General features: G+C 41.0%; 1 long non-coding RNA gene across 1 annotated transcript; it reads left to right on the plus strand.

Annotated features, from left to right (window-relative positions):
- The first annotated feature begins 1,243 nt into the window (after positions 1-1,243).
- Positions 1,244-11,964, plus strand: LOC122897473. The gene is made up of 3 exons (XR_006382540.1): positions 1,244-1,434; positions 8,683-8,774; positions 11,925-11,964. It is a non-coding gene; the product is annotated as an uncharacterized LOC122897473 (long non-coding RNA).
- Positions 11,965-25,729: the final 13,765 nt, after the last annotated feature.

Raw genomic sequence — 25,729 nt, forward strand, 5'->3', positions numbered from 1 at the left:
TTTCCTGGAAACCTCCCATAACTGCGCACCGAACCCCATCATCTTCTCTTGTCTTTAGCTGTATAAGGTGATGCCTTGGGCCATTTGGGGGAGTGGCTCAGTTTTCCCCCCGGGTATGTCCCATTTATGTAGGAGATATACATGTTATTGAACTTCTGTTTTTCTCCTGTTAATCTTTTCATTACAGAGGGGTCTCAGCCAAGAACCTAGAAAGATAAGGGGAAAATTACTTTTCCTCCCCTACACACACACACCTTTCCTGCACCCCCAGTATTCAATGCATAACTTTATCATAGCAATCATAGTACCTTCTCACCCTGATGTGTCTATCTATTTCCTTGTGTGATTTTTCTATCAAGCAGTGAAGTCCCCAAAACAGGGATGGGTGGATGGATGGATGATTTACTTATTTATTTGTTTGTGTTTGTTCGTTTGTTTATTTATTTATTTATTTATTATTTCTGTCTCTCTAGTGCCTGGTACATTATTTAGTAGATAGTTCATGCTAAATTAATATTTGATAAATAAAACATGAAGGAACAATGAATGGAAAGTTAATTAGGGAATAGAAGAGACTAAAAAATGCTGCTAGGATTTCCTTTTACACACTTTTTAACACTTCAAATTTATATTTTAATTAGGGGCTTTTATTTCAGTTACATACTTACAGGGGGTAACTGAGGATTTGTAAGGACTCATACCTCTGGTCCCCTTTGTGTTACTCTGTCCTGCGTAAGTTAGACTGTGCTTTGTCTAACTGAAGTGCTGCCCAGAGAGATGCTGGTGGGTCCGGTTAGCATAACTAGGGCTACGTTGTGTCACCAAGGAATTCTCTTTTACTTGCCAAACCTCTGCTGTCTTGCAAAGAATGTCTACGCGGACTGCGTCCCAGCCACAATGCCCCTGAGACTCTGCTGCCACCGCTCAGCCTGCCTTGCCTCATCTTGCTCCTACTTGCTGCTGTCTACAGCTGCTGCTTTCATAAAGCCAACTGGGTCCTCAAGCTGGGTGAGAAAATTTGCCCAGAAGAGCAAAATAATTGTCAAATCACAGGCTTTGTGGATCAAAATTGCTTCTAACCTCACTCAAAGCCTCCTTTTGTGCCTAGAACAAATTTAAAATAGTTGTACTTTTGCTCCCTCTACTACAAGCTCGCCCCATACTCCACCTTCAAAATCAACACCTTCTTGCCAATGAATAGCCTAATTCAGACCTCTCTTTCCTCTTCAACGAATGGGTCAGGAGGTACACTCAGCTCCCTGCCTGCCTGTTCCGAGACTGGCATGTCCTGTCCAGTTCAGCTACGGGCCCTCCATAGGACGAGAACGTGGAGTCTCTGGGGGGAGGGAGGAAGCTCACCACTAGCATGCAGCCAGTAAGGGCTATGAGGACGGGGCCCTGGACAACTCCTCGGAGCCACCCCTTGCGACACAGGTGAGCCTCATCCGCCCAGAGTAGGCACAAGCTACACATCCCCAGTCTGGTGACTCAGTCCTTCGAAGTATCTTGGGTTATCATTTCTGCATTACCTTGGATGTAATACCTTCCTATACTTATTTCTGTGCTTTTAACTGGAAGACAGGTAGTTTTAGAAGGTGTTGCTCTCTGACAAGAAAAAAAAGAGTTAGCAATTCTGTTTTCCTAGTAGTCATATCTACTATTTCCATAAATCTCACTAACACTTTTGCCTGTACTTTAAAAAGTACAATTCTGGGGCACCTGGGTGCCTCACTGGGTTAAGCCTCTGCCTTCGGCTCAGGTCATGATCTCAAGGTCCTGGGATCGAGCCCTGCATCCGGCTCTTTGCTCAGCACGGAGCCTGCTTCCCTCTCTCTCTGCCTACTTGTGATCTCTCTCTCCCTCTCTGTCAAATAAATAAACAAAATATTAAAGTAAATAAGTAAATTAATTAAAAGTACAGTTCTGGGGCGCCTGGGTGGCTCAGTCGTTAAGCGTCTGCCTTCAGCTCAGGTCATGATTCCAGGGTCCTGGGATCAAGCCCCACACGGGCTCCCTGCTCAGCAGGAATTCTGCTTCTCCCACTCCCCCTCCCGCTGCCTATGTTCGCTCTTCCACTGTGTCTCTCTCTGTCAAATAAATGATAAATAAAATCTTTTTAAAAAAATAAAGATAAAAATAAAAAATAAAAAGTACTGGGTGCCTGGGTGGCTCAGTGGGTTAAAGCCTCTGCCTTCAGCTCAGGTCATGATCTCAGGGTCCTGGGATCAAGTCCCACATTGGGCTCTCTGCTCAGCAGGGAGCCTGCTTACCCCTCTCTCTGCCTGCCTCTCTGCCTACTTGTGATCTCTCTCTGTCAAATAAATAAATAAAATATTTTTTAAAAATAAATTAAAAAAATAAAAAGTACAGTTCTTCCAGTATGTTCTTCCACCTAACTCCCCTTTGACAATCTTTGGTTAGACCACATTATGTTGATGTTCTCTTAACTCCGGATTATTTAATGCCCTCAAGATGTCCAGAGTTGCATCTGAGCAAGACATCCCTGTTGACATAACTTCATATTAATACTTTAAATGATCTTGTTAAACAAATCAAATACTCTGGTAATCACGAACTCTTTCTTTTTGCATTTTCAAATCTCTTTTTCCAAACTTTTGAATTAATCTCTACTCAGATATTATACATTCCCATGAGTCTTCAAAATTCTCAAATATCACCCATCTCTTCCAAAGCCAGTCAATTACATTGAAGCCACAGGGAAACCTTTTTTTTTTTTTACAAGTCTCTGTAAATATTCTCTCAAATGTTCCTGAATATATTTAAATCTAGATAATTCAAACTGAAACATGCAGCCCATTAAAGTGCAGTGCTTTTCACATTAAATTTAGGCCATGACCAAATCACAAGCTTGCTAATTAGATTTTCTGTGATTTGATCAAGTTAGAGAGTTCAAATCTTAATGCTCACTAAATTGTCAGATTTTGTTCCCTTTTTAACAATTTGATTGATGTGAGAAATTTAAATCTGATCAGAAAAATTAGTTCTGGGGGCGCCTGGGTGGCTCTGTCAGTTAAGGGTCTGCCTTTGGCTCGGGTCATGATCTCAGCGTCCGGGGATGGAGTCCCTGCTTCAGGCTCCTTGCTCCTGCTTCTCCCTCTCCTCCCCAGCTCATGCTCTCTCTTGCTATCTCTGTCCCCCTCTCTCAAATAAACAAAATCTTAAAAAAAAAAAAAAAAGTAAAGGGACACCTAGGTGGCTCAGTGGGTTGGGCCTTTGCCTTCGGCTCAGGTCATAATCTCGAGGTCCTGCGATCAGGCCCTGCATCAGGCTCTCTGCTCAGCTGGGAGCCTGCTTCCCCCTGTCTCTCTGCCTGCCTCTTTGCCTACTTGTGATCTCTGTCTGTTAAATACATAAATAAAATCTTAAAAAAAAAAAAATAGGGGCACCTGGGTGGCTCAGTGGGTTAAGCCTCTGCCTTCGGCTCAGGTCATGATCTCAGGGTCCAGGGATCGAGCCCCACATCAAGCTATCTGCTCAGCAGGGAGCCTGCTTCCCCCTCTTTCTGTGCCTGCCTCTCTGCCCACATGTGATCTCTTTTTCTCTCTCTGTGTCAAATAAACAAATAAAATCTAAAAAAACCCAAAAAAGTAGCCAGGGCACGCCTGGGTGGTTCAGTTGTTAGGTGTCTGCCTTCCGATTGGGTCCTGTGGGATAATTTTAACATTTAATGGGAAACAGTATGATATTTGACATATATCAGTTGGCAGATGGAGTACTAGCTCAAGACATTTCACAATTTCAACATTAGATTTTACTGTGTTATTTTTGATGACATCATACATTTACTGTGCTCAGATTTTGGTAGTTCTTATGATTAAAAAGTACATACTGGGGGTGTCTGGGTAGCTCAGTGGGTTAAGCCTCTGCCTTCAGCTCAGGTCATGATCTCAGGGTCCTGGGATCAAGACCCGCATTGGGCTCTCTGCTCAGCAAGGAACCTGCTTCCCCCTCTCTCTCTTCCTGCCTCTCTGCCTACTTGTGGTCTCTGTCTGTCAAATAAATAAATAATCTTCAAAAAAAAAAGTAAAGAAAGAAAGAGTTCTGAAAACTCTCCATTTTATGTTTTCCATGCAATAAAAATCATGTGTCTCCTGTTTAAGCAGAAGTAACTAAAGTGGCTTCTGGAGTCATCTGACTCCCAAGTTTACCTAAGCAAATAGAAGTGCTTTTCAAAGCTCCGGTTCCTGTAACTACATCTGTGCATTGGCTGGGCTGTGTCACTGAGGAGGAAAGGCATCAGAGAGGGATGGTCCTGAGCTGTTCCATGTCAACCCCTGGGTCTGTCTCAGGACTCCATCGGCACCTTGCTGCCTTTCCAAATGGCAAATGAAGATGAATAGGAGGACATTCGCACAGCCATGGCTTCCACTCCACCTGCTCCTGCCGACAGATTATTTATTAATGCCTTCACCGGGTGGGTTTGCCATTAGGGCTGAGATGTGACAAGCGATCTCCTGCATGCAGATGACCAACTGTGGCTGAGTGACAAGTACCTTATAATATCTATATTCCTTTAAGAACTCACTAGGAAAAGACACCGCCCCCGCCCCCCCACCTCAGCTTTTCATGTTCATAATAAGATGCTTTCTTGGGTAAGGAAACTTACACGATTTGAAAAACTGAGTCATTTAGTAACGCTTTATAAACGTTAGCTTCCAAGATTCAGTTGTGTCAGAGAGACTACGTATTTGAAGCAGAGTACTCTTGAACAGACCCAAAGCGAACAGTATATTATTTAACCCTTGGTCCTCTTCTGTGCTACAAAACACCAGAGCTTGAATACTTGCCTAAATCATTAGTTAAAAGAGGCATTTCTCCCTAGTCCGTTATTAACAAGAACTTCCAGAAAGGCACAGAGAGCATAACTGCTGTCTTCATAATATCCCAGGAAGGAAGGCTAGAAACACTCTGAGAAGAGCAGAGCCTGAGCAAAGAAAACTAGCGCTTGGCACCAAACACAGCCACCAAATGTAGGGCAGTGTTATTAGTCCCAGGAAAAAAGAAAAGGGTATGGTCATCTTAGAGGCTCTGAGTTTAGAGCAAATCATACTTTTCCCTCTGCACTCCCACTTCCATGTACATCCAGGTGAGACTGAGCAGTTAAACACCAAGATCAATTCAAAGGAAAGGTGCTATCACCATCTGTACCCTATAGAAATATGGAGAAGGGCTCTAATGACTGGTAGCTTCACAGCCTTGGGAGGAGGCTTAGGAAGCTTCATCTGTCACAACCTCTAGATAATCCACATGTACGGGGTCCACAGGCCTTGCTTTAAGTAGCACTGCCCCAGAGAATAATAAAACTATCATCATCATAGAAACCTAGAGCTGGAAGATCCCCAGAGGCTATCAAATCATTTCCAACAGTCAGAGCCAGACGAAAAACGGTGTGGACCACCTCTGGGAGATAGTAAACTGCCTATCACTGAAGGCATTCCAGCGGAAACTCAATAACTCCTGAGCAGGAATATTGTGGTGAGATTTCAAACACCGCACGGGAAAGTTAAACTAGGTGATCTTTAGGACAATTTCAAGTCTGAGATTATATTATCTCTAGTGCTGGGAAAAGACAGAAATCCCATTCCCAGAAGTAGAAATAATACTGAGATAAGTTCCAACTTATCAGATCATGGGAGTGATGTTTAAAAAAACAGTTTAAATGCAAACTAAAACAATGCCAAATGTTCTGAGAAACTAAACTATGTACTCAGGGCTGGTGGAGAGAATCTAAAGGGCAGAGGTCGCTTGGTCTGACTTGAGGGGGCAACAGAAGATAAGCTACTATGGTTGAGTACTTCTGACCTACAGCTGACGAGCGTGCTATTAGGGTTTGGTATTAGGCCTTTCCTGCTTTCATCATGGGGCAGAGGTTAAAAAACAGGATGACAATGAGATAGAGAAGGAGAAGGAGTGGGAGCAGGGAAGAATAACATTGTATTCTTCAAGTATTCAAGTTTCTCGGAGGGGTGGGCACCATAAGGAGAAAAATGTCTGAAAAGGCTCCTGGGGAGATGATAACAACAACGACAACAACAAAAAAGGTTGGGGGGTCCCTGGGTGGCTCAGTGGTTAAAGCCTCTGCCTTCAGCTCAGGTCATGATCCCAGGGTCCTGGGATCGAGCCCTGCGTCGGGCTCTCTGCTAGGCAGGGAGCCTGCTTCCTCCTCTCTCCCTGCCTGCCTCTCTGCCTACTTGTGATCTCTGTCAAATAAAAAAATTTTTAAAACCTTTAAAAAAAAAAAAGGCTGGGAAACACTGCGTTATATCCAGGAGTGAGACTGTAGTCTATCTGTATATTCAACCTTATACGTACTGCCGAAGAGTTTTCCAGAACAGTCCTATTTTTTGAAGTATCAGAGGCTGTTCTAATGTATCCCAGGGTTCAGGACAACACACTCTGCTATACAGTTCACGGTATGCAGAACAAACAATATCATCTCACTGAATATTTGGGTCAATAAGGTTCTGTCTCTCATCTTCCTTGGTCACCACCACAGTCCGTAATCAGCAGCTTCTCCCTCAAGTTCGCAAAGAAACTAATTCTGTAAAGAAGGATATAAAGAGCTCTAGGTGATTTCATCAATAAATAAATATCGAGTCATCCTAACTACAAATTCTTTTTTTTTTAAGATTTTATTTACTTATTTGACAGAGAGAGAGAACAAGAGAGGGAACACAAGCAGGGGGAGTTGGAGAGGGAGAAGCAGACTCTCCACCAAGCAGGGAACCCAATGCAGGGCTTGATGCGGGGCTCCATGCTGGTCTCCAACCCAGAACCCTTGGGATGGTGATCTGAGCTGAAGGCAGACGACTAAAGACTGAGTCGCCCAGGCGCCCCCTAACTACAAATACTAATTCTAACTCTGTGCCCCAGTTATTAACAGCTATTCTAAGACTCCCTGTTGGGTTTGTTTGTTTTTGTCCACACTTTGAGACCTCTTTTGCTGACCCCATGCCTTCTATGTCAACAGCTTGCCTTGACTACACCTGTCACTGCCTATTCTGAAAACCACACTCCTAGAAGCTTAGCTAAGGAAAGAAAAAGAGAAAAGCATTCTCTGAAAGTGATTCTTTTTCCTACATTTTTTTTAAAGTGCTATATTGACATGGTTGTTTTTAATACTTGTGGTGCAGAGAAAATAGTCAATAAATGTTGTCTTAAAAAAGCAAAAAACAAAAACAAAAAACCCACAAACAAACAAACAAACAAACAAACCCCAACCTGCACACTCTCCTACCAGTCGATACCATAGCCTCTCTCATACAACCCACCCTTTGGCTTCCTTCCCCTCAGGTTAGAAATAAGGCAGTCCTCTGCATCTCCCCCCTCCCCACTGGGCTTATTTTTATCATCTGAAGCTGGGTCTTCCCTCCAGCACCTGCCCCATTCCAGACATCTCAGGTTCTAGCCTCAACTAAGTGTAGTTAAACCTATTTGTGTCCCAAGTTGTCTTAGTTAAAAGATCAAAGGCTTCCTGCACTTCCTGAGTCTCAGACCAGTCCTATGTGAAAAATACTGTCCCCTTACTGAATCATAATTTATATTCTTAATCTGCAGGCTGTGACTATTTCTTCTGGACCTTCCTACACTCCTTACATTCTGGACATGCCTACATTTAGGGAATCAAATGGTACCCTCTAATATCACAATTGTAAAATCCTTATTTAAAAAAAGAAGCCGGGGACGCCTGGGTGGCTCAGTGGGTTGAGGCCTCTGCCTTGGGCTCAAGTCATGATCTCAGCATCCTGGGATGGAGACCTGCATCGGGCTCTCTGTTCAGCAGGGAGCCTGCTTCCTCCTCTCTCTCCCTGCCTGCCTCTCCACCTACTTGTGATCTCTCTCTCTCTCTCTCTCTGTCAAATAAATAAATAAAATCTTTAACAAAAAATTAATAAATAAAATTAAAAATTAAAATTAAAAATTAAAAAAGAAGCCATTTGGGCTCCTGGGTGGCTCAGTTGGTTAAAAAAAAAAAAAGCCATCTTTGCTTTCCCATTGCACTTAGATGGCTACTAAACTCTGACAGACATTGAACTGAAACCACATTTTGGGGGCAGTAACTGGAAAAACCAAATGTTCTTCACCGCTGGCTGCCTCACTAAATCCAGGCCCAGGAGTGATAGTGGGGGCTGGGGGCGGCAGAGGGGCGTCCGCAGCTCAGCCAGCCATCCAGAGAGCACTGCCATTGCTATCAGCTTAGCAGGACTGTAGTCACAGCACAGTCATTTAGAATGTCCCAGGGACTCAACAACATAGGAAGAAATGTAAACTTTGTTAGCTTCCATTATGTCCAAGGGCACAGATTAATCCTCTTAAACATATCTAGACTTCCAGAGCCTCTGGACCCAGTAGAAGGACAGTGATTCCCTGGAAAGAAAATATTGGCTCAGAGTGGGAAGAATGGAAAAAACAGGTTCACTTCTTTAAAAAGTTGCAATCGTGTATTTTTCAACCGAGTAAAAATGAATCGTGATCTCCCTCTACTGACCTAAAGAGGAGTAGCCACCAGACCATCTTCTTGTGTTTCTTTCTTTCTTGGGTTTTTTTCTTTTCAACAGGGTGTTTTTAAATATAATATGTTCATATTTATCCTTAGCAAGTAAACACACACACACACACACACACAAGCATATGTATATATCTCTGTTTCTTTATGACCAGACCGTAAGACTGTGCTTGGAGCAAGGATCAGAACACAAAGTATGGATGCCATAATTTGGATACCAGTTACACAGGGACTAATTGCTTTACAGGTAAGCATAGCAGCCTCATAAAATATTAAAATCTTGGGTACTGGAAAACTTCATGTTTGGTAAGCTGGTGTCTGAAAGAAGAGGAAATCTGATTTTCCTAAGGTCGGACTAAATGAATTTACATTGATGAGTAAGCTTCTATGAAATGCCAGGAATCAGATTATATTACAGATTTCTTCCTCATTTCTCCTATATCCACTAAGTCCTCTCTATTGAACAGTGTTTTTTTTTCTCTCTATTGTTCTAAAAGTAATGATATTTTTAGTGTTCTGTGGTGTTTGCCCTTAACTTAAGAATCATACTCGTGGGCCAGCATGACCTTGATCCCAAAGCCAGACATAGACCCCAACAAAAAAGGGAATTACAGACCAATATCCCTGATAAACATGGAGGCAAAAATTCTCACCAAGATACTAGCTAATAGGGGCGCCTGTGTGGCTCAGTGGGCTAAAGCCTCTGCCTTCTGCTGGGGTCATGAGCTCAAGGTCCTGGGATCGAGCCCCGCATCTGGCTCCCTGCCTGCTCCCTGCCTGCTTCCCTTCCTCTCTCTCTGCATGCCACTCTGCCCACTTGTGATCTCTGTCTGTCAAATAAGTAAATAATCTTTTTTTAAAAAAGATACTAGTTAATAGGATCCACCAGTATAATAAAAGGATTATTCACCATGACCAACTGAGATTTATTCCTGGGCTGCAAGGCTAGTTCAACATCCACAAAACAATCAATATGACTCATCACATTAATGAAAGAAAGAACAAGAACCATAACATCCCCTAGATGTGGAAAAAGTATTTGATAAAATGCTACATCCATTCTTGATAAAAACTCTCTGCAGTGTAGAGATAGAAGGGCTATATCTCAATATAATAAAAGCCATATACAAAAAACCCACAATGAATACAATCCTCAATGGGGAAAAACTGAGAGCTTTTTCCTTAAGATCAGGAATACCACAGGGGTGTCCACTCTCACCACTATTCTTCAGCACAGTACTAGAAGTCCTAGCATCAGCAATCAGACCACAAAAAGAAATAAGTCATCCAAATTGGCAAAGAAGAAGTCAAACTCTCACTTTTTGAAGATGGTATGACACTTTATATCAAAAACCCAGAAGACTTCATGCAAAAATTGCTAGAACTGATACAGGAATTCAGCAAAGTTGCAGAATATAAAATCAATGCACAGAAGTCAGTTGCATTTCTTTGCACTAACAATGAGGCAGAAGAGAGAGAAATCAAGGAATTGGCCCCATTTACAATTGCACCAAAAACCATAGGATACCTAGGAATAAACCTAACCAAAGCACAAAAGGATCTGTGCTCTGAAAACTATAGAACACTTATGAAAGAAATAGGGGAAGACATAAAGAAATGGAAAAACATTCCATGCTCATGGATTGGAAGAACAAATATTGTTAAAATGCCTTACCTACCCAAAGCAATCTACACATTCGATGTAATCCCTATCAAAATACCACGAACATTTTTCACAGAGCTGGAACAAATAATCCTAAAATTTATATGGAACCAGAAAAGACCCTGAATAGCCAAAGGAATGTTGAAAAAGAAAACCAAAGCTGGAAGCATCACAATTCTAAATTTCAAGCTGTATTACAAACCTGTAAACAAGAAAGAATGGTACTGGCACAAAAACAGTCACATAGATCCATGGAAGAAAATAGAAAACCAAGAAATGGACCCTCAACTCCGTGATCAAGTAATCTTCTACAAAGGAGGAAAGAATACCCAATGGAAAAAAGACAGTCTCTTTAACAAATGGTGTTGGGAAAATTGGACAGCCACATGAGGAAGAATGGAATGGGATGATTTCCTTATAGCATACACAAAAATAAACTCAAAATGGACAAGAGACCTAAATATGAGACAGGAATCCATCAAAATCCTGGAAGAGAACACAGGCAGCAAACTCTCTGACCTTGGCCACAGCAACTTCTTGCTAGACACGTCTCCAGAGACAAGGGAAACAAAAGCAAAAATGAACTGCTGGGAATTCATCAAGATAAAAAGCTTTTGCACAGCAAAGGAAACCGTCAACAAAACCAAAAGGCAACCTACAGAATGGGAGAAGATATCTGCAAATGTCTTATCAGATACAGGGCTAGTATCCAAGATCTATAAAGAATTTATCAAACTCAATACCCCCCCCAAAAAAAAACCCACAAAAATCCAAGTCAAGAAATGGGCAGAAGACATGAACAGCATTTGTCCAAAGAAGACATCCAGATGGCCAAGAGACACATGAAAAGATGTGTCTTTTCATCAACATCACTAAGCATCAGGAAAGTACAAATCAAAACTACAATGAGATACCACCTCACACCTGTCAGAATGGCTAAAATTAACAACACAGGGAACAACAAACATTGGTACGGATGCAGAGAAAGGGGAACAGTCTTACACTGTTGGTGGGAATGTAAACTGGTACAGCTACTCTGGTAAAGAGTATGGAGGTTCCTCAAAAAGTTAAAAAAAAACACAAAAAACCCTACACCCTATCAATTGCACTATTTAGTATTTATCCAAAAGATCCAAACATAGTGATTCAAAAGGGCACGTTCACCCCAATGTTTATAGCAGCAATGTGCACAATAGCCAAACTATGGAAAGAGCCCAGATGTCCATTGACAGATGAATGAATAAAGAAGATGTGGTATGTATGTGGTATGTACGCATGTGTTTGTATACAATGGAATATTATTCAGTCATCAAAAAGAATGAAATCTTTCCATTTGTGCTGAGGTGTATGGAGCTGGAGGATATTATGTGAAGCAAAATAAGCCAGAGAAATGATTTCACTCATATGTGGAACATAAGAAACAAAACAGATGAACATAGGGGAAAGGAAGGAAAAATAAAATAAGATAAAAATTGAGAGGGAGGCAAACCATAAGAGACTCTTCACTATAGGAAACAAACTGAGGGTTGTTGTAGGGAGATGGGTCGGGGGTATGGGGTAATTGGGTGATGGGCATGAAAGAGGGGATCTGATGAAATGAGCACTGGGTGTTATATGCAATTGATGAGTCACTAAATTCTACCTTTGAAACTAAATAAATAAATTAATATCATACTCATGTATGTTTACTTTTCTTAATTTTTTTTAAAAATGATTTACTCATTTATTTGACAGAAAGAGAGAGCAACAGAGCACAAGCAGGGGAGTAGCAGAGGCAGAGGGAGAAGCAGACTCCCCACTAAGCAAGGAGCCCAACACAGGGCTCTATCCCAGGACCCTGGGATCATGAGCAGAGATGAAAGCAGATGCTTAACCACCTGAGACACCCAGGTATGCTACTTTTCTTAATTTCTTAAAGATATTAATATCTGTAGCTTCTTCCTAATAAAACTAGAAGTTTAGCACACTCTTAAATTAATTTGGTCACCTGTCATCCCCATTATATTAATATGGCCTATAATTTTAATTATGGATTTTGATGAATATATGTTCATTTTTTTCTTCTCTTTAGTCCTGAAATTATTTTTATTTTATTTTTAAGATACTTTGCAAAGAAATTTGGTCATCCAAAGTTGCTATATTTCCAGAACTATCTTTTGGATTTTTTTGGATTTTCATTTGAGTACTTCCGTTCCAGTTTCAATTTGGGTTCTAGTTAGGCAAAGACCATTTTTATTATTCCCTTACATTTGAATAACAATTTAGCTAGATAAAAAGTCTAGGCTCAAAGTTCTTTTCCTCAATATTCAAAAAAATAATAGCTCCATTCCTTTCTTGAGTCCAGAATACCACTGAAAATTAGGTATCAATCTAATCTTGATTCTTGATTGTTGATGTATTTTTCTTTCTGGCTCATTTGTAGGTTGGTTGACTTTTTTTTCTTTCTTTCTATCTTTTTTTTAAAAGATTTATCTATTTGACAGGCAGAGTTCATAAGTAGGCAGAGAGGTAGCCAGGGGGCAGGTGGGAAGCAGGCTTCCCGCGGAGCAGAGAGCCGGATGTGGGGATCAATCCCAGGGCCCTGGGATCATGACCTGAGCCGAAGGCAGAGGCTTTAACCCACTGAGCCACCCAGGTGCCCTTAGGTTGGTTGACTTTTTGAAAAAGTCAGTACACTTTACTTTTTAGAGCAGTTTTGTCTAAAAATTGAGCAGGATGTAGAGTTCTCATATACCCCAACACTTCCCCTCACCCACCCACCAATATACATGCACACACACACACACACACACACAAGCAGTTTCCCCTACTATTAATATCTTATAATAGTGTTGTACATGTGTTATAAATGATGAGCAATATTGATACATGATCAATGTATCAATCAACATGTATGTTGATTCATGATTATTAACTAAAGTTCATAGTTTACATTAGGGTTCAATCTTGTCTTAAACATTCTATGGGTTTAGGTATATTATCCACCATTATAGTAACATACAAAATAGTTTCACTGCCCTAAAAATCTCCCATGCTCCACCAGTTCATCCCTCTTCCCCTCTTCCCATTGCCATCATCATCACTGTCACCATGATTATCAATATCATCATCCACACCAGCATCGCCATCGTCTTCATCACCATCACCATAAACATCATCTTCATCATCATTGCCATCACCTACATCATCTTCATCATCATTGCCATCACCTACATCATTGCCATCACCTACATCACCTACATAATTATGAACATTATAGGCATAATCAAAAGAATCTTCATAATAATCAAACCCATCATCTTTATCACCAGCAGCAGCAGTAGCAGGTCACCATCATTATTCACACAATCATCCTCACCATCATTGTCATGATCATCAACATCATTGTCATCAACCATGGTCATCGTCATCATCCTCACCCTTCACCATCATCTTCATTATTATTGTCACCTTCTGTTATGGATTCACTTATGCCCTCCAAATTCATATGTTGAAGGCCTAACCTCTAATGTGACTGTATTTGGAGATAGGGCCTTGAGAAGGTAAAGTTAAATGAGGTCATAAAGGTAGGGCTCTATTCCTATTGGAGTTGTGTCCTTCCAAGAGAGCTCACGTTCTCTGCTCATACACCAAGAAAAGGTCATGTGAGGACACAATGAAAAGGTGTCCATCTGCAAGCTAAGGAGAGAGATCTCATCAGAAACCAGCCCTACCAGCACTTTCATTTTAGACCACCAGTGTCCAGAACTGTTAGTAAATAAATTTCTGCTGTTTAAGCTACCCAGTCTGTGGTATTTTGTTATGGCAGCACGAGCTGACTAATACACCATCACAACCATCTTTATCACCTAAAGCACCACAACTGTCACTTTCATCATCAGTACCATCACTATTTTTACCTTCACCATAATCATAATCACCACCATCATCAATCACCCTTAGCATCATCTTCATTATCACCATCACCGTCACCTCTGAATTATGACCATATGTATCATCTATGTTAATACCATTTTCATCATCATCTTCTGTGTTCTTACCACTTTCAACATCATCATTGTCAATCACCATCATCATATTTTTCATCATCACTATCCTCATCCTCACCATTATCAGCATAGTCATCACCATAAAATCAGCATTATCTTCATTTCCATAATGATCACCATCATCATCACCATTATCACCAGTCATCGAAATCATCATCATCATCATCATCATCATCATTATCAACATCACCATCTTCATACTGATCATAAGATTCAACATCATCAGATTCTTATCATCAGCAAAATCATCAATATTATAATCTTTACCATAATCACCAACATTATTTTCCCCATATTTCTCACCACCAATGGCTACCATGGCCACCAATGTGTGCATTCCCATTATTTCATCATCTTATCATCCTCATTATCTTCACCATCCTTACCATCATCACCAAAAAATCACTATCATCAATAGCATCATCTCTATCACTATGATTATCACCATGTCCACCACCATCATCTTCAACATCATTGCTATTATCATTTCCTCATCACCATCAACATAAACTTAATCATCAATATGATCATCACCATCATCCTCACCATTAACATTACCATCATAACTGCTGTCATCATCTTCATCATCACCATTCTCATCACATTTATCAGCACTATTACCTTCATCTACAATACATCATCACCATCATTGCCATCATCACCAGCATAATGAACACCATCATTACCATTACAATCACTTTCACCATTTCCATATTCCTCACATAAGCATCAAAATTATCTTTCTGTTCAGCATTATCAACATTTTCATCATCTTTGCACTCATCCCCATCACCATAAGAGAATCCGAATCATTACCTTTATCTCACCATCATCATCAGCTTCTTTTTTATCTCCATCATCCCCATCATCATATTATCACTTGCACTATCCTCATAACCATGACCATCACAATCATTGCTGTTATCATTGCAGTTGTCACAAATATCATCACAATAATCACTACCATCAACCTCACACTCATCAGTATAATCATCACTTTTATTATTACCACTACCATTTTCAGTCCTCATTACCATTAACTTTATCATTATCATTACCATCAACACCATTATGAACATCATCATTTCATCATTACCACATCTTTGTCTTCTTCATCAGCCATCATCTTCATTATATTATCTTTACCATTAAAACCACTAGCATCATCATCTTCATTATGAACATGTCATCGTCATCATTCACACTCTTTGCCAAAACCGTTATTTCCAGTGTCATCTTCTTCAACACCATTACTACTCACATGATCGTCATCATCACCATTATCATCACAATCACCATCTTCATCACCACCCCTGACCATATCATAGTGATAATTTTTATTACAATCCTCATCCACAATATCCCCACCACCGCCATTATTACCATCATCTTATTGACTGCTTCATCCTCATTCTCATCACTGTACTCACCATTTTCATCACTGCCATTGTCTTCAGCAGCTTTGCATTCATCATCACCATCATCATCACTATCCCACTGTCTTCAGTCTTATCACCATAACCATCATCATCTTCATCATCATTGTCATCATTCTTAGTATTCTTTTCATCATCATCACCACTATCATCATCATCATCACCACGGTTATCACCATCATCTTATTTCTATCATCACTGTCATCATTATTATCATTATTCTCACTGTCATCAATATTTACAATGTCATTACAATTAATATTACCATCATCCTCATCTTCCTCACCAACATCACCCTTTTTTTTACCATTTTCCTTACCATTGTCATCACCATCATATCCTTCTTCCTCGTGTATATTATCACCATCACCAGCAGCATCTTCAGTATCAAATTGCCACCATCATCACCTTCACCACAATTAGCATTATCATTGTCAACACTATCACTGTGATTGTCTCCATTGTTATCATACTCATTATCTTCACCTTCATCATCACCATTATCACTCTCATCATTATCATCCTTACCAGCCTTGTCAGCATATTCACTAATATTCATCACAGTCTGGGGTGTCTGCGTGGCTCAGTCGGTTCAGTGTCTATCTTTGGCTCAGGTCATGATCCAGGGTCCTGGGATCAAGCCCCGAATCTGGCTCCCTGCTCAGCGGGGAGCCTGATTCTTCCACCCCCCTGCCTCTCCCCTCCACTGGTGCTCTGACTCTCACTTTCTCTCTCTAAGAAGGAAAAAATATTCATCACATTCACTCTTATTGCCAGCAGCAACAGCAACTTCTTCACTATCTTCATCTCATCATAATCACCGTCATAATCCTCACCATAATCTTTATCATTACCAGATATGCAGAAGATAAATCAATTACAAAGGAAAACTTGGCAGACAAAGGTATCAAAGTCAGAGTAGCTGCATAGGTTAGTGGAACAACAAATTTCTCTTAGTTCTTTAAGATCTTATACAAATTTATATAGTGGGTAACCATCTTTACCAAATTCAATTTCCTACTTATTAAAAACATTACCATTACATGGTAAGTGCCTTTTGAAAATTATCCCTTCTCTTATTCTAATTCTTTTATAATTATGTTTATTCCTTCTAACTGAGCCCTTGACAATGATGTTGTTTTAGACATGGCTATGGTAAAATATTTTTATTGGCAGTATAGTTTGGATATAGGTATCATTATTCCCTAAGACCCCAAATAATGTATTGATTTTTTTTCAACTTAGAATGTTCTCCTACAGTCCTATGAGACTGCCACTCCACCATATCGCCTTTTCCTTTCCTTTCCAGTAGTAACTGATTCGATATTGCCTTCAGAGGACCTGCACAGTCTATTTGGAGAACAGAATATGAGAGCCTCTAAGTTGCACTGCTGGACACTGACCAAGTGGTGGACGGAAGAATCAGGAGAAAGTAAGAAAACATGTTCATCCATTGGAAGACCTGTCAATATGGGAACATGGACGAAATGGAACAAGTCAGAAAGGGTAAAAGTGAAAAGACTGATGCAACAGTATTTGATCTATCACCAAACGGAATGTGACAAATTCCTGAGAAAATGGCCAGATAAGTAGCACCAGTAGCACCAGTTTCCAACTCAGATTCCATAAATTTGTCCACTTTAAGCCATTTATCAAGTGTTCCCTAGCTTTCTGGGCTTTCCTGTTTATGTAACTCCTGCATTCTCTAGATTCTCTTTCTATCATCCCCTTCTAATATCCTGACTTCTGGCAATATTGACATACACTTTCCCTTCTTCTTTTGTCCCTTTCATAGGTTGTCCAGAATAAGGGTTATTCCCTTTAGCAAACAGTTCTAACTGAGCAAATAGCACAGTAGTTTTTTCAATTTCTTCATTTTTTCTTTGTCTTCTCTGGAGTTTAGCAAAACATAGAAGCAAGCTGCTGCTAACATTTGAGTAATAGTCTGCCCTTGACTTACCACAGCATTTTCCCTAATAAGAAGACACAGGTGGTTAGGATCAGAGGGCGAATTTGATCTGTCCTTAGATCCAGGCCTACAAACATAGAGAAAACAGCTGCAAATCACTGATGAAATCAATGGGGGATTCACTTCCCCCCTTCTTGCCACCACTGCAACTGCCACCAGCTTACCCTTAATGGAAAGGCTTCACCTGTGATCATTATCAACCCTTCTCGATGGGTTTCTAAAGTCCTTCGTTCTCTCAGATGTGTTGGGATGACAAAAAAAAAAAAAATCTTCCCTTGTCACTGTAAAACTGGATATGATCTTCCAGACTCCGAAGTGTTTGCTAGAACACACAAACAGCTTTATGATAGCAGATCCTTCTGCTAGCAGGATTCCATGCAGCTGCCAACCGCAGAATTCTAGGAAGTAGCCGGTGCATGGCACCATGCACGTGGTTATAAACTAAAAACACTCTGCTTCTGGGTCCCAGGGGACAGATGACATGAGTATCATCAGCTGGCAAGAAAGGAATGTGCGTTACCTGGGTGTCTGGGGTAGCTCCTCACTGACATCGCCTTTTGTTGCTGATCCAACTAGGAAGGCCTGGGAGGCTTTTAAAAATTTAATTTAATTTAATTTTTGATTTATTCATTTATTTGAGAGAGCGTGTGTGTGAGAGGGGGGAAGAGCAAAGGGGGAGGGAGAGGGACAAGCAGACTCCAGACTTAATTAACAGGGTTAATCCCACAACCCTGGGATCACGACCTGAGCCGAAATCAAGAGTGAGACACTTAACTGACTGAGCCACCCAGGCACCCCAAGCCTGGGTGGTTTTTTTCCACATACACAAGAAAAATGTAAACTATATAGCACTTTGGTCTGCTTTCCCGTATTAATGTTCATCAGCTTAACACCTTCTTTGTTTGCCTTTTTCCAAGTAACCGGTGAAACTGCTGTTCACGTCTACCCAGGTTCTCAATTTTTCTCAGATCATGTCCCTTTATCATATCTACTTTTCATTATTTTTTTAAGATTTTATTTATTTATTTGACAGAGAGTGAGACAGCAAGAGAGGGAACACAAGCAGAGGGAGAGGAAGAAGCAGGCTTCCTGAAGAGCAGGGAACCTGGTATGGAACTTGACCCCAGGACTCTGGGATCATGACCTGAGCTGAATGCAGAAGCTCAATGACTGAGCCACCCAGGTGCCCTCATATCTGCTTTTCCAACTTCATGGATGAGAAGGGACTCTCAGAGGGGTAATCTGGGATAAGACCTCATGTGGACATAGGGCCAGGTCATGAGGCACAGAAACATTCATCTTCAAACAGCGGCTGCTGTATAGAGAACACAGTGCAGACAAAGTCAGCAGATTTCATCACTGATGAAGCCAACAGCCAGTGCACACACACCGTGGATACCTTGAAGGTATCTTGCCATCGTTTTTTCTTTTTTCGTATTCCAGATGCCTGTCACCTGAGTCCCTCCCACAAAACCCTCCAGTTTATACACCTGCATCTGCCCAGCCCAACCCCAGCATTAGCCTCCCGTGCTCTCCGCATGCTCAGGGGAAAGTATGCAGGAAAAAGGGAGCACGCCAAAAGCCAGGGCCTCCACAGCTGCCAGTGAGCTCATAGTTGGCCATGGCCACTGCTGCCTGTCCTGACCCCCACCGCTCCATGAGTATCTGTGACTGGATCCTGCCACTACACAGGCATTTGCAGCTGGTCCCTGCAGCTGGATATGCACCTGCCATGGGCTCCAGCCACCACTGCTGTCTGCCTGGGTCCCTGGCCACCAGAACCGTAGGTGCCGCTGAAGACGGCAACCCTTGTAGCCCCTGCAGACCCCATGGTGCCATTCATCAGACACCTCGTAGCCTCTGCAGACCCCAAAGGACCATTCAGTTGTGGATGCTGTCCTCCATGGCATCCTGGGCCAAAGGGGCATCATACCCAATTAGACATGGTGATGTCACAAGCCCCTGCCCTAGGTGCTCCACACCAGCAGACCAGGGGTCACAGCAGAGGCCAGCATACCCCACCCAAAGGCAAAAGGACTCACTTATGGAAGTCAGCCCATAAAGTTCAGAAGAGGTAACTGCTTACTCAAATGCACAGACACCTAAACAAAGCCCCAGGGATGACACAGGGTCAGGGAAACATATCTCCACCAAAGGAACACAATAAACCTCCAGTAACTAACCCCCCCACAACAAATGGAGATCCAGCAATTTCCCTGCAATGAGTTCAAAATAATTGTTCTAAAGATGCTCAAAGATGTATAAAATAACACAAATGAACAATTTGATATCAGGAAAACTACAGGAATAAAATGAGAAGTTCAACGAAGAGAAAACATAAAAAGGAAATTGAACTGAACTGAACTGAAGAATACAGTGACTGGACTGAAGAATTCAAAAGAGAGCTTCAACAACAGACTTGTATAAGCAGAAGAATCATTGAGTTAGAAGACAAATCAATTGAACTTATCGAATTAGAGGAGCAAAAATAAGAAAGAATGAAAATGCAAGAAGAAAGACTATAGGACCATAAACAAAAATATTATACACATCACTGGAGTTCCCAGAAGGAGAAGAGTGGGAGAGAGCGGTAGAAAGCTTATTTAAAGAAATAATGGTTGGGGCACCTGTGTGGTTCAGTTGGTTAAGCATCTGTCTTCAGCCCAGGTCATGATCTCAGAGTCCTGGGATCAAGCCCAGTGTCAGGGTCACTGCTCAGTGCAAAGTATGTTTCTCTCCTTCTCTTTTTCCCTCTCCCTCTGCCCCTCCCCCACTCATCCTCCCTCTCTCTCTCTCTCTCTCTCTCTCTCTCGAATAAATACATAAAATCTTTTAAAAAAAGAATGGCTGATATACCCAACATAAGAGCACCTAAATATATAAAACAAATATTAACAGGCCTAAAGGGAGAAATAGAGAGCAATATAATAATAGTAGGAGACTTTAATACCCTAGTTTCATCAATAAACAGTTCATCCAGACAGAAAATCAACAAGGAAGCAATGGCTTTGAAAGACACATTGGGTGAGATGGACTTAACAGACATATACAGACAATCCATCCAAAAGCAACAGGATACACAATATGCATTCTTCTCAAACAGACATGGAACATTCTCCAGGATAGATTAAATGTTAGGCCACAAAACATGTCATAATAAAGATAAGAAGATTGAAATTATATCAAGTATGTTTTCTGACCACAACAGTGTGGAACTAGAAATCAATTACAAGAAGAAAACTGGAAAATTCACAAGTATGTGGAGATTAAACCATGTGCTCTTAAACAACCAGTGCATCAAAGAAGAAATCAAGAGAAATCAAAAATATCTTGAGACAAATGAAAATGGAAATACAACATACCAAAACTTACTGGATGCAACAAAAGCAGTTCTAGGAAAAAAGTTCATAGGGGCAAATGCCTACATCAAAAAAAAATAAGATAGATCTCAAATAAACAACCTAATTTTACACCTCAAGACCTGGAAAAAGAAGAGTGAATGGAGCCCAAAGTTAGGAGATGGAAGGAAATAACAAAGATCAGAATGGAAATAAATGAAATAGAGACTAGAAACACAAGAGAAAAGTTCAATGAAACAAAGAGCCAGTTTCTTTAAAGATAAACAAAATTGACAAACCTTTAGCTAGATTCACCACGAAAAAAAGAGACGACTCAAATAAATAAAATCAGAAATGAAAGAGATGTTAACAACTGATACCACAGATGTACAAAAGACCCTAAAAGACTACAATGGATAATAGTTATACCATAATTATACCAATAACTATACCAAAAAATTGGATAACCTTGAAGAAATGGATGAATTCATAGAAACATACAATCTACCAAGAGTAAATCACGAAGAAATAAAAAATCTGAACATACTGATGACTAATAAGGAGATTGAAATGGTGAAAGATAGGAGCCCTATAAAGGCAGAAAGTAAAGTGTTCCTCAATTGGCCTACACACAGGGGTAAGTGCACATGTGGAAACACAGGGTAATCAACACTGTGTTTAGGAACAAAATGAGAGACATGGTAAATAAATGAAGTGTTGACCTGCATATGAAGAAAGACTTCCTCTATCTTAATAGGAATCCTGCCAAAACAGTTTAGAGAAAATCCCCCATGCTGATGAAGTCCTTCATCCCCTACCTTTGATGTCTAAGTCCTTGGCCTGCCTTTAGCAAGAATTCTCATAATTTTGGGGCACCTGGCTGGCTCAGTCGGTAATCGATGGGAATCTTGATTTTGGGGTTGTAAGCTCAAGCCCCACGTTGGGTATAGAGATTACTTAAAAATAAAATCTTAAAAAAAAAAAAAGAGTTCCCCTACCCTTGATACCTCCTCTTTGTAATTTTCCACCTACTGATCCCCTCACTTGACTATGAGGCTCCACTTGTCCTTGTTTTTACTTTTTTTTTTAAGATTTTATTTATTTATTTGAAAGAGAGATAAGGCAAGAGGGACTACAAGCAGGGGAAGTGTGAGAGGGAGAAGCAGGCTTCCCACCAAGCAGGAAGCCCAATGTGGGGCTCAATCCTAGGACCCTGGGCTCTAACCTGAGCCGAAGGCAGATGCCTAACGACTGAGCCACCCAGGGCCCCCTATTTGGGATGTTTAGAACGTCCTTAGTCTTTGTTATATGTGGAGATGAGCCTGATCTCTCCCCACTATTGCAATAAGGAAGGCTTCTTTGGGATGATAGTTGAACAGAAGATGCTTGATTAGAGAGAACAATTCATTCGTGCTGTGTTAATAGTATTTTTTCACTTGAGACTTTTCTGGTTCTTTGTATGACAAGGCATTTATGCTTGATTGTATCCTGGATGTGTGGGCATTATGTTCTGAGTATCTGGATCATACTTACATGTTATACTTCAGCTAACAGTTTAAATTTAGCCCTCGGGTCATGGTGTACTTTTGTGGGCTGTGTTTCGAATGACAATTTGTTTTTCAGGCCTTGAAAATCTACTCTGCTCTGCTTTATGTATGTGCTACTCAGAGGCCAACCTGAAAACCTAGGCAGGATTTCAATTTCTTGTACAGGTTACTTGGGGGTTTTGCCCAGGATTCGATATATACTTAAAAATTCCTTTCTCCAACTCTTTTGCTGAGTTTCTAGTTCGGAGGGGGAGAAACATCACCTCATAGATACCAGCTCTGTCTCCTAGATACCACCTCATTTGGAAGGGGAATGCTGCCTCCCAACTACTACTAATTTTTTAAATACCAAGGAATTTAATGTTGAAAAGTTTTCACTCTGTACTTCTTCATTAAGAGAAAAGACATAGACATTCACTCGGCCTCTTAGCAAAAAAACACCAAGAAATTCAGCTAAGATAGATTTTCGTTGAGTGGAATCTGAGCAGGAGGGCAGAAATGTGTAAGTAAGGAGAGTATCATGGGATCTGTGCTTTATTAGAACAGAGACCAGAAAGTTGATCCACAGAATTAAAACCAATAAAGTATGATGGCAAGGAAAAGAAATGTGTTCCTATTTCAGATTATACAACAAAGTTAAATAAACTGAGCCATTAGTTATGTGATATTCATTCACAAGATCTCTTTCTTTTTTAAGATTTTGTTTATTTCAGGGGCGCCTGGGTGGCTCTGTGGTTAAGCCTCTGCCTTCGGCTCAGGTCATGATCCCAGGGTCCTGGGATCGAGTCCCGCATCGGGCTCCCTGCTCAGCAGGGAAGCCTGCTCCCCCCTCTCTCTCTGCCTGCCTCTCTGCCTACTTGTGATCTCTCTCTGTCAAATAAATAAATAAATAAAATCTTTAAAAAAAAAAAGATTTTGTTTATTTCAGAGTGAGCGAGTGAGAGGGAGAACTACTGGGGGAAGGAGCAGAAGGAGAGGGCAAAGCAGACTCCCTGCTGAGCAGAGAGCCCAATGTGGGGCTCCATCCCAGGACCCTGTGATCATGACCTGAGCCAAAGGCAGATGCTTCGCTGACTGAGACACCCAGGTGCCACCACAAGATCTCTTTTTTTGCTGAGTAAATATTCAATAAATAAACTAAATTTTTAAAAATAATGGAATGATTTTTTTATACACATAGAAGAGTTATTTTTCCATATGGTGGCCTGGGTAAGTGCATTTTCCTTAGAAAATTCATTCCTAATTCACGGATATTGTATAGTTTTTGTGATAAGCTTTTTATTTTTATTTTTTTAAAGATTTTATTTATTTATTTGAGAGAAAGGGGGAGAACACAAGCAGGGGGAGGGCCAGAGGGAGAGCAAGAAGCAGACTCCCTGCTGAGCAGGGAGCCAGATAAGGGTCTGGATCCCAGGACCCCAGGATCCTGACCTGAACCGAAGGCAGATGCTTCCAACTGAGCCAACCAGGTGCCCCATGTAATAAGCTTTAAAAAAAAATCTCAGAAAAAAAATTTTCAGTAAGAGAAAAAATTTACATTGTTTCATGATCATTAAGCAAAACATCAAAACATTCAGGAAGAAAGCACTTCCCTATACTATTAAAAAAAAAAAAAGAATATGGGGCACCTGGGTGGCTCAATCAGTTAAGCAGCTGCCTTCGGCTCAGGTCATGATCCCTGGGTCTTGGGATCCAGCTCAGCTTTGGGCTCCCTGTTCTGCTGGTAGCCTGCTTCTCCCTCTATCTGCTGCTCCCCCTGCTTCTGCACTCCCTCCTCCCTCTCTCTCCCTCTGTCAAATAGATAAATACAATGTTTTAAAAAATTACTTAAAAAAAAAAAAAAAAGAATGTGTTCCCTAGGGCACCTGAGTAGCTCAGTCAGTTAAGCAGTTAAGCAGTTAAGCGTCTAGGCTCTGGGATTGAGCCCCTGCTCGTGGAGATCCTGCTTCTTCTGCTCCCTCTACCCCTCCCCCATTCATGAGTGCAAGCAGCCCGCAAGCTCTCTATCGCTCTATCTCAAATAAGTAAATAAAATCTTAAAAAAAGAATGCGTTTCCTATATTACCATAGTGAGACAAAAAGATATGCCCACATCCTAATCCCCAGAATCTGTAACTACTTTAAGTAGCAAAAGATGTGATTAAATGGAAGATTTTAAGAGGAGGTTCTTATTCTGGATTATCTGGGTGATCTCTGAATGCAATCACCTTGTGAAAGAAAGAGACACAGAAGGAGTTTACAGACACAAAGGGAGGAAGGCAATGTGAGGTTGGAACAGTGGGAGATGCTGCTGAGGAATGCCAATAGCCATAATTAGAAGCTGGAGGAGTCAAGGAAGAGATTGTCTCCTAGAGCCTCCAGAGGGAGTGTGACCCTGCCAACACTTTGATTTTGAACTTCCATTCTCCAGAACTCTGAGAGATAACTTCTCATTGTTTTAAGACACCCAGTTTGGGGTGCCTGGGTGGCTCAGTTGTTAAGTTGTTAAGCGTCTGACTCCAGCTCAGGTCATGATCCCAGGGTCCTGGGATGGAGCCCCACATCAGACTCCCTGCTCAGCAGGGAGCCTGCTCCTCCCTCTCCCATTCCCCCTGTTTGTGCTCCCTCTCTCACTGTGTCTCCCCCACCAAATAAATAAATAAAATCTTAAAAAAAAAGACACCCAGTTTATGATAATTTGTTATGGCAGCTCTAGGAAACTAATAGTTATCCTTACACAACCTTGTTGTTTTCTCTTTGCCTTCAACATAAGTTTCATGTTCCCCATGGAGTTTCCAATTATTGAGGTACTGTCTGAAGGAGGAGCATAAGATGGTGAGCTCACAAAGGAAAACAGAAGAGCCAGCAGTCTTATGCTCCAACATTGTACCATATTTGGTTACAGCTATGCAATATATGCACATTAATGATTACTGAGGGCTTGAAGATGCCATAAACTTCAGTTCAAGTTTTGTCTTTGACCATCTGATTCTCTCCAAGGAGAATCAAGTCACGGGGTTAAGAATGGATCCATGAAGTTTAGTTTTATACATTTATTTCTGCTTCATTCCTTTAAATTAGAGCAAATGATGATCTGGAGCAGAAGTTTCTTCTGCCTCAACAGAGGTGGTGATGGAGGAGGAGGTCCTTGTACAAAGAGGACCACGGTGGTGATGATGGTTTAACATTTATTCCAGGTAAAGGAATTGGAAGACAAAGAA

The sequence above is a fragment of the Neovison vison genome, chromosome X (genome assembly GCF_020171115.1).
Source record: "Neovison vison isolate M4711 chromosome X, ASM_NN_V1, whole genome shotgun sequence".
Classification (NCBI taxonomy): domain Eukaryota; kingdom Metazoa; phylum Chordata; class Mammalia; order Carnivora; family Mustelidae; genus Neogale; species Neogale vison.